The sequence below is a fragment of the Chlorocebus sabaeus genome, chromosome 22 (genome assembly GCF_047675955.1).
Source record: "Chlorocebus sabaeus isolate Y175 chromosome 22, mChlSab1.0.hap1, whole genome shotgun sequence".
Classification (NCBI taxonomy): Eukaryota; Metazoa; Chordata; class Mammalia; order Primates; family Cercopithecidae; genus Chlorocebus; species Chlorocebus sabaeus.
In genome coordinates, this window is record NC_132925.1 from 10,828,837 (window position 1) to 10,838,442 (window position 9,606).

At 40.8% G+C, this 9,606-nt stretch overlaps 1 pseudogene; it reads right to left on the reverse strand.

The window, feature by feature from the left end:
- Window positions 1-6,136: 6,136 nt before the first annotated feature.
- On the reverse strand, window positions 6,137-8,020 carry LOC119625821 (calponin-2 pseudogene; annotated as a pseudogene).
- Window positions 8,021-9,606: the final 1,586 nt, after the last annotated feature.

Here is a 9,606-nt window from a genome sequence, read left to right on the forward strand (position 1 = left end):
AATGAAGGTCACCGTACCAATGAGCAGAACATGGAAAATCAGTTTATTTGACTGACAAGTAATACAATTTTACACAGTTTCAAATCTGGCCTTCTTAGAGGCTTTTAGGCAGCACTGCTAGGGTGAAATGGAGAATACTAGGTGGAAATAAGTTGAAAGGCTGAAATATTGTGATGCAGTTCTGACACTGACCACCAAAAGTTAGCACAAGCCCCCGATAAGACTGATCTCACTTCAGATGCCAGCCACAATGTTAGGGGGTCCCAGTCCATCTCCACCTGCACTTCTGATCAACTGGCTAGAAATTTGGGGATACCTATGACTTTCTTAGTTGTAATAATTTGCTAGAATGACTCAAAAAACTCAGGGAAGTTATGACTCATGTTTTCTTAGGAAGAATACAAATTAAAACCAGTCAAATGAAGAGACACATAGGGCAAGTCTGGGAGGGTCTTGAGCACAGAGCTTCCATATGCTCTCCCCATGGAATTCAGATGTATCACCCACCTGGAGCATTCATGTGTTCACCAGTCAGAGAGCTCAGCTCAGCTTCAGTTCTGGATTTTTTTTTTTTTAGGTTTCATTATGTAATCATGGTTGATTAAATCGTTAGCCATGTGATTGAACTCAATCTTCAGCTCTCTTCTTGCTAGAAGCCAGGAGGTTCAGGCTAATATCATGTGGCTCAAAAGTCCCACATTTCTACCTATATGGTCAATTTTTCTAATATGACCAGTCCACGCCCTAAGTTATCTCCTTATTGTAAATTTAGATGTGGTTTAAAAGCCTACCCTACACTACTCAACTTTGGTTTGTTCCTAGCAACAGAAATATCCCAATGGTTTATAAGTATCCATCCAGGAACTGTAGAAAAACCACCAGACATTTATTTTTATTATTTACAACAATGACGTACATGTTTAATTAAAGGGATGTGGGGTTTTTGTCCCCCAATACCTGCTATGCTGAGAAGACATTTCACTTAACCTAAGGTAGCCCTAAATAAAGGGTAAGTAGTATTCTGTAGACTCTGTGGAATTATGCACACAATAAGTACTTTTTCATTACTGCTGATCCAAAATTGCAAAAGCCTCAGTAAAATTTTTGAGTTTCAATCCATTAAAAAAGTAAGACATAGAGAGATGAATAAGTACCATTTAGTAATAGTCACACACATCATTGAAATAACTAAGCACTTAATTCAAGCCCACAAACAGCCCTTCAAACACAAAAAAATCTGGAGCTTGAATCTGACAGAATCCATTAACTGAGAACATAGTAATAATCCTACCAATTAATGGTCTGTAAAAGGCTTCCAGATGGCGAAGACAAATACACTTAATTAGAGTCTGTCATTCTTACTTGTACTTAAAATTTCCAGCACTGTAGGACAATCCTGAAATTTATACAGTTAGGAATTCTCATTGTGGCCATATCAAAATGCAGTTTTCACATCTTACATTCTACTTATTTAACAAACACACAATTCCAAAAGTTTTGTGTTTCATAAAAAAATTTAAAAGTTATAAATTTCTAAACCAGAATGTCACCAGACTTTTTAATATTCTCATACAAATTACCTATTCAAAAATCATGTCGCACTTAGTAAATAAAGACTAAATAGTATAACAGATTCATTTAAAGGACTTAACAGTGTGCCCATAAAACAAAACAAAATAGACGAAAAGACAAAACAATCTATTGGAATTTGACTTGAGTCATCAAGTAAATGTGTTTTTTCCTTGATAACCCCTGTTTCTCATGTTACACCAATAACCATTACTATTAATACACCAAAAGGATTCTTCCCCAAAGAGCTGTGGATTTCTTTGAGGGTCAGTCATCTGGTAAATATATTTATCCCAATGTAGATCAAAATATTGTGATAGAATGGAAGACAGCAGTATCACCTGAAGCACAACTGACCCCATAAGTCCATTTGTTTGGGGTCTGAGTGTCACATGGTAACAGAGTGACCATTCAGGAAACTCCCCATGTGAGCTCTAGACCACTATGCAGTGTTGGCCTCAGGTCCCTGGTCTCATTCCATCCCACGATGATTCTGCGAGCCAGGAATAAAGCACCAGCTGTGGTAGTAGCAGCGGGATTTGAGCTTGCCCTAAATTGTCCCGGGGAAGTATTCTGGTTTCTCAGGAGATTTGTGGGACTATAAAACTCTTAAAAGTTTATGTTCTTTGTGTTAAGCTGCCAGGGAGGGTGGAGGGGCACAGCTAGATGGGGGCAAAGTTAGGTGGGTCTTCATTTTGAAATCTCCTTGAAAGGGGCAAGCCACAGCCCCTGTGAGAGTCAGGGGATGCTTCTCAGGCCACTAGGTTAATATTCCAGAGGGGAATATAACTGCCTCTGCTGCACAGAATAGTTTGCAAAGGGAGTAGGGATAGCAGGCAGCAGTAAGCCTCACTCAACTCCTATACAGTTGGCAAGGCAGCTCTCATTCCCTCAGTGCTCTGCTAATAGCACCAGGTTAAGATCCAGGCAGTCTGCATAGAGAACTCAGACCTGCCCTAGGCCATAAGCTTTCCCTGCAGAGATAGCAACTTTGGCTTATAGGCCATTTCCCTCCCCATGTGCCTATAAGGCCAGGTGGCCAATGAGATATAATCAGGAATGGCTTCCCTTGGCCCATGCTGGAGCCTGGGAATGTCTGCAAGCCATTTCCCACTGCTACTTCTACTTTTGTATTTCTTACCACTCCCTACATCAATTCCAGCTCTGGGTGAGGTTAAAGCCTTCTCTCATGGCGTGTATTTTCAGGTTCCCGGGGGGATGTGTATTCTGGAAGAAGTCTCTATGCCTCTCACACTCTAGGGGCTTATGGTTTTTCACTGCTCTGATGGAGTAGGCTTCAGCACGCTCCTTCTTTCAAAGGGTCTGTGGATTCTTTTGGTTTTCCTATTAAGTTCCTGCATTGTTTATTGGTGAAAAATTCATAGTGTGAATCTCTACATACTATTCTTTCTTTCCAAGTGGGAGAGGTATGCTAACACTGCTTCCAATCCACGATCTTGGGGAAAAGAAAAAATGATTTTTTTTTTTTTTCTGTATGTATACCCCATAATGGTATTGCTAAGTAAAATAGTAGTTCTGTTTGAAGTTCCCTGTTCATTAAGAATTTCCAAACTGCTCTCCACAGTGGTTGAACTAATTTACTTTCCCACCAAACGTGTATAAGCATTTCCTTTTCTCTGCCAGCGTGTGTTGTTTTTTGACTTTTAATCACAGCTGTTCTGACCAGTATGAGATGGTATCTCATTGTGGTTTTGCATTGCCTTTCTCTGATGATTAGTGATGTCAGTGATATGGATCATTTTTCATACATTGTTTTGGTAGCATGTATGTCTGCTTTGGAAAAGTATCTTTTCATGTCCTATGCCCATTTCTAATGGAGTTATTTGTTTTTTACTGGTTTAATTTTTCAAGCTTCTTACGGTTTCTGGATATTAGACCTTTGTTGGATGAATAGTTTGAAATATTTTCTCTTCTTTTGTAGGTTGTCTGTTTACTATGTTGATGATTTCTTTTGCTGTGCAGAAGCTCATTAGTTTAATTAGGTTCCACTTGTCAATTTTTGTTTTGTTGCAATTCCTTTTGAAGACTTAATCACAAATTATTTCCCAACGCCAATGTCAAGAAGAGTATTTCCTAGGTTGTCTTCAGGACTCTTATAGTTTGAGGTCTTACATTTAAATCTTTACTCCATCTCGAGTTAATGTTTCTATATGGTGTAAGATATGGGTCCAGCTTCATTCTTCTACACATGGCTAGCCAGTTATCCCAGCACTATTAATACAATAGGGAATTATTTTCCCATTGCTTATTTTTGTCAGCTTTGTCAAAGATCAGATGACTGTATGTGTGTAGCTTTATTTGTGGGTTCTCTATTCAGTTTCATTGGTATATGTGTCTCTTTTTGTACCAGTACCATGCTGTTTTGGTTACTGTTGCCTTATAGTATAATTTGAAGTCAGGTAATGTGATGCTTCTGGTTTTTCTCTTTTTGCTTAGGGTTGCATTGGCTATATTGGCTCTTTTTTAGTTTCATATGAATTTTAGAATAGTTTTCTTTAGTTCTGTACAAAATGTCATTGGTAGTTTGATAGAAATAGCATTGAATCTGGAAGTTTCTTTTGGCAGTATGACCGACAATATTGAATTTTCCACTTCATGGGAAAGAACTGTTTATCCACTTGTTTTTGTCATCTATAATTTCTTCTAGTAGTGTTTTGCACTTCTCCTTGTAGATATTGTTGGTCTCCTTGGTTTTATATATATATATTCGTGTGTTTCAATTTTTTGTGGCTGTTAAAAATGGGATTTTGCTCTTGATTTTGTTTTCAACTTGAATGTTACTGGCATATAAAAATGCTACTAATTTTTGTACATTGATTTTATATGCACAAACTTTACTAAAATCATGTATCAGTTCCAGGAGCCTTTTTGTAGAGTCCTTAAAGTTTTCTAGGTATACAATTATATCAATTATGTCATTCATAAAGAGAGATAGTTTGACTTTTTTCCTATTTGGATCTCTTTTATTCCTCTTTTCTGATGGGATGGCTAGCACTTCCAATACTATACCAAATCCAGCAAAGACACAAACCAAAAAAGAAAGCTACAAGCCAATATCTCTGATGAATATAGACGCAAAAGCCCTCAACAAAATACCAGCAAACCAAATCCAATATCTCATCAAAACTTAACCCACCATGATTAATCAGGCTTCTTTCCTGGAATGCAAGATTGTTTCACCATTTGTAAATCAATAAATATGATTCACCACATAAACAGAATTAAAATCAAACATCCCTTCATAATAAAAACTCTCAACAGACTAGCCAGCAAGGAAACATACCTCACAATAATAAGAGCTATCTATTAAAACCCACGGTCAATTTCATAGTGAACGGGAAAAAACTGGACACATTCTCCTTGAAAAGTGGAGCAAGACAAGGAAGCTACCATGGTTTTTGGAACTTTGTACCTACTCAAGATGGCCATTAATTGCCCATGGGCTTCTGATGGAAAAAAAAAAAACAAAACAAATAAAATCTGCCTTCTAGCAAAAACAACAACAACAAAATCCCACCCCCCCCCCCCCCGCCAACCCCCACCACCAAAGGAAAAAAAGAACCCAAACCTTAATAGAATTACTACTGGCCACATATCAGGCCTTATGGGAGACTTAAACTCACAGGTCTTTAACCAGTGGCCCTTTGGACTTGTCTTCACATTATACCTTCGGCCACGGAGACAGCAATTACTGGGTTGGTGTATTAGTCTGTTCTCTTGCTGCTAATAAAGACATGCCCAAGACTGGACAATTTATAAAGAAAAGAAGTTTAATTGACTCAAAGTTTTGCATAGTTAGGGAGGCCTCAAGAAACTTACAATCACGGCAGAAGGAGAAGCAAACAGTACTCCTTCACTTGTCAGCAAGAGACAGAATGGGAGTCAAGTGAAGGAGGAAGCCCCTTATAAAACCATCAAATCTCATGAAATCTAACTCACTATCATGAGAACAGCATGGGGGAAACTGCCTTCATGAGTCAATTATCTCAACCTCGTCCCACCTTTGACACATGGGGATTATTACAATTCAAGATGAGTTTTGGGTGGGGACACAACCAAACCATATCAGCTGGAAAGGCCATACAGCTTTCTAGTTAAAATTCAATTGACATCTTTGGATAAAGCCAGACTTGAGCCATGTACTCTATCCCTTTGCAGGAAGGAGTGGCTTTCCCTTATCTTCAGTTTTGCCTAAGACTGTGATTTCAGAGTAGGCTACCTCTCTTCTGAAGCTATTGGCCATTATGGGGAGGGTACTCTTGAAACAAAGTAAACAAGAAAGAGAGTTTGTATACTTGGAGGAGGGTGCCAACTTTAAAAGGGATGGGGCTTTCTGGAGAGTAAATGAGAAAACCATTACACATATGGGAAAATTCAGAAAAACTAATTCCACCATTCTATGTTACCAATTTCCAAAATATCCTGTATCTCACTTATATATATGAAAATACACTGCACAATTCTGTAGAATATTCTGTGCTATCAATTTTATGATGTATTACTTTATGATTGATGTTCCCATATTTTTCAGAACTTTTATCTTCAGTCTTTTTTTTTTCTTCTTCTTCTTACGAACAGAGGTTTTATTGCGTTTGGTCCACAATCATATTTCACATTATCTCATGGAGCAGGGCCCCTGGGTGGGGGTCCCTGTGCAGTACTTGGCGGGGCGTGCGGCCAGGGGAAGATGGAGCAGTATAGCTTGTCGAGCCCAGAAAGGAGGAGGGTTGAGGGCTCCTTAAAACCTACTGAGGGGCCGGGCATGGTGACTCATACCTGTAATCTCAGCACTTGGGGAGGCTGAGGCGGGTGGATCACATCTGAGGCCAGGAGTTCGAGACCAGCCTGGCCAACATGGAGAAACCCCGTCTCTACTAAAAATACAAAAATTAGCCGGGCGTGGTGGAGCACCTGCAGTCCCAGCTACTCGGGGGACTGAGGCTGGAAAATCGCTTGAGCCCAGGAGGTGGAGGTGCAGTGAGCCGAGATCGCGCTACTGCACTCCAGCCTGGGTGACAGCCACAACTAAAACAAAACCTACTGAGGCCAGAGTGGGTTGGCGGGGGTAGCATGGAGAGAGGATCAGGCTTAGCCCAACAACTCAGAATTTCACTTCCTTGTACGGCCTTCACTTTCCCCACCTGGCCCCGGGGCAGGTCTGAAGGTCTGAGGTCCGTTGGTCCTGGGGAAATCCAGTCACTTGGGAGCTGGAGATATTTAGCATCATGGCCGGGCCCCCTTTCCCAGGTGACTGATTTCCCAGCACCTTCTCCACTGTCCCTGCCCCATTCCTCAGGAATAAAAAACAAAATGTATTTTTCTTTTGTGAATACTTCCTGAAACTTGCAGAGAAACCACAAACTGCTCAGCTGAAAACACAGAAAAACCCAAAAACCCAGACGGGGAGACGATGTGGGAAGAGAGCGTGCTGGGAGCCTCCGTAGCCGGCCTCCTCCTGGTAGTAAGGGGGATATTCTGGGACCTCCCCCGGGTCCGGGCAGTCGCCGGCGCCTGAGGGAGCCCCATCGGCCACTGTGCCTTGTGGGCAATACTTGGGGTCATATATCTGTCGGCCCAGGCCGAAGACCTGGCCGCTCTGGTTGGCGCCCTGCGTGTAGCCCATCTGCAGGGACATGGAGGAGTTGTCACACTTGTCGGTTCCCAGCTTGGTGTCATAGATGTGCCGCCGCGTCCCGGGAGCCGTCATGCCCACCTGGCTGGCACACTTGTTTGTGCCCATCTGGAGGCTGATGGTCGAGTGGTCCATGGGGGCCAGGATATGGTTCTTGAGGTCATAGAGATGCCTCCTCGTGCCGTACGCGGTCATGCCCGACTGGCTGGCGCATTTGTTGGTGCCCATCTGCAGCCCGATGACACACTGACCGGCCTTCATGGTGGCGTCATCGAAATTCCGCTCCTGCTTCTCGGAGTTCTTGACGCCGATGTCCACCCCGCTCTGCAGCGCCTTAGTCTTGGCCTTCCCCGCCAGGGCGAGAAGAGACACCTGCACCTGTGTCATGTTCCCACTCTCAAACAGGTCGTTGGCCTCGAACAGGTCCACGGGGTTCATGCCGTAGCTGACCATGGCCTTGATGAAGTTGGACAGGTTTTCTAGCTGGTGCCAGTTCTGCATGGAGCGGTTGATCTTGGGGACAGAGCCCGGGGGTAGCTTGTTCATGAGTGTGCATAAGATAGTTCCGTCCTTCAGGCCTTTCTGGAAGTCGGGGCCGATGGAGAGGCCGGTGAGTCCTTCGATCCAGGTGCGGAGCTCTGCCTCCTTCTGGGGGTCATATTTGGACAGGAGCCGGTTCTTGACCTCGGCCGACAGCCCGTACGAGGGGCCCTTGTTGAACTGCGTGGAGCTCATGGCTGGCTGGCGGGCGGCGGGACGGGACGGGACGGGACGGGACCGCCGGGCGGGCGCCTATCTTCAGTCTTACAGACTAAATTGCTATTTGTATTGATTTTGTAAGCAGATGCATCTATTTAGGGAAAAATTGAACTTTGTACTCAGATAAGAAAAATCAAACTTAATACTGTAGCTGTTTCAAGTATAATATTTTGCTCAAGTTTTTATGTTTAGAACATATAATTTTAAAAGTATATATACACAAACACAGATATTTCAAAATATATTGCACAACACATCTTAAAGACTTTTGAAAGAGTAAAAGAATACGTCTTTCTCAGATGATATTTGGATCCCATCAATTAAGTAAGGACCAAACTTCAGATTTGCTATTTTAAAATATTTGTATTGACAGTTTTTACATTTAGTTTCACTTCAATGAGTCCAGTTTTCTCTTTAAAGTAATAAGTACCCTTCAATGAGTTTTATTGAGTTGACAAATGTTTACATATGAATAACCAAATATGTACATAAATAAACATTTAGGACCTATAGAAGTGCAATTGGAGCAAAGAGAGGAAAGAAAACGAAAAATAGATTACATCTTATTGAAGTCATCCAGAAAGGGTGAGAATTATACAACGTTAGGGTGCATTTGCCACTAGATGAATGAACATTTATTCACAAAACTCTCAAAGAAGAAAAATGAGCAAATACTAATTACATTTCTCATTTAATATATTATCAATTTATACGCGTGAATAAGTTGTGTACTTAAAAGACAAGCAGGCAAATGCTTAATAAGAGATGATATTATGATTTTGTTTTAATGTTTAGTTACATATGGAAAAACACAGGAGTTTAAAATTCTCACATCAAATCCAAAAAGATACCTTGCAGAGGAACAACAGAGACTACATATATTAAAGTTTTGATGTTGTAACTCTACTGTAGCTTAAAAAAATTCTACTTTTGTTTTTTATTTGCAAATATCACCTTTATTTTGTCTCTTGATGCCAAGGATATTTTCCATACAAATTGAATGTGAAAAAATCCAAAGGTTCATTTTAAAGATAACTGTGAGCAATTTCTTCTACAAATTTTAAAAACAGCCCTGGGCAGACAAATAACAGATGTTTGGTATTCCAAGAGAAGGAGGCTGAGAGAAGGTGAAAAACAACCTATTGGGTACAATGTTCACTATTCAGGTGACCAGCACACTGAAAGCCCAAACTTCACCATTACACAATATATCCATGTAATGAACCTGCACATGTACTCCCTGAATCTATAAAAACAACACAAAACCAAAAAAAAAACCAACAACAAAAAAACTCTAGCTCTTTTTTTTACCCCTAGAAGTATTCATATCCAATATTCTCAAATGAATGGAAATATATTCTACATAAACTCTTTAGATCCCAATGATGTTGCAATCAAAGAAATACCTGATATTGTTAACAGAAGTCAGTGAAGTCTTCAGAGGAAAAACAAAAGAGAGTTTTGTTTTTAAAACAAAAAGAAAAAACAATATTCAAATTGGGGAGACACCTTTGAAACAAATGTGAAGCAAGCTCCAGAGAACAAAGAGAAGGTCTGGCTTAATGAATAGGGAAAGTTCCTGCCTCAACCCTCAATGAGGTCCACATATGCATATGAAGAATTCC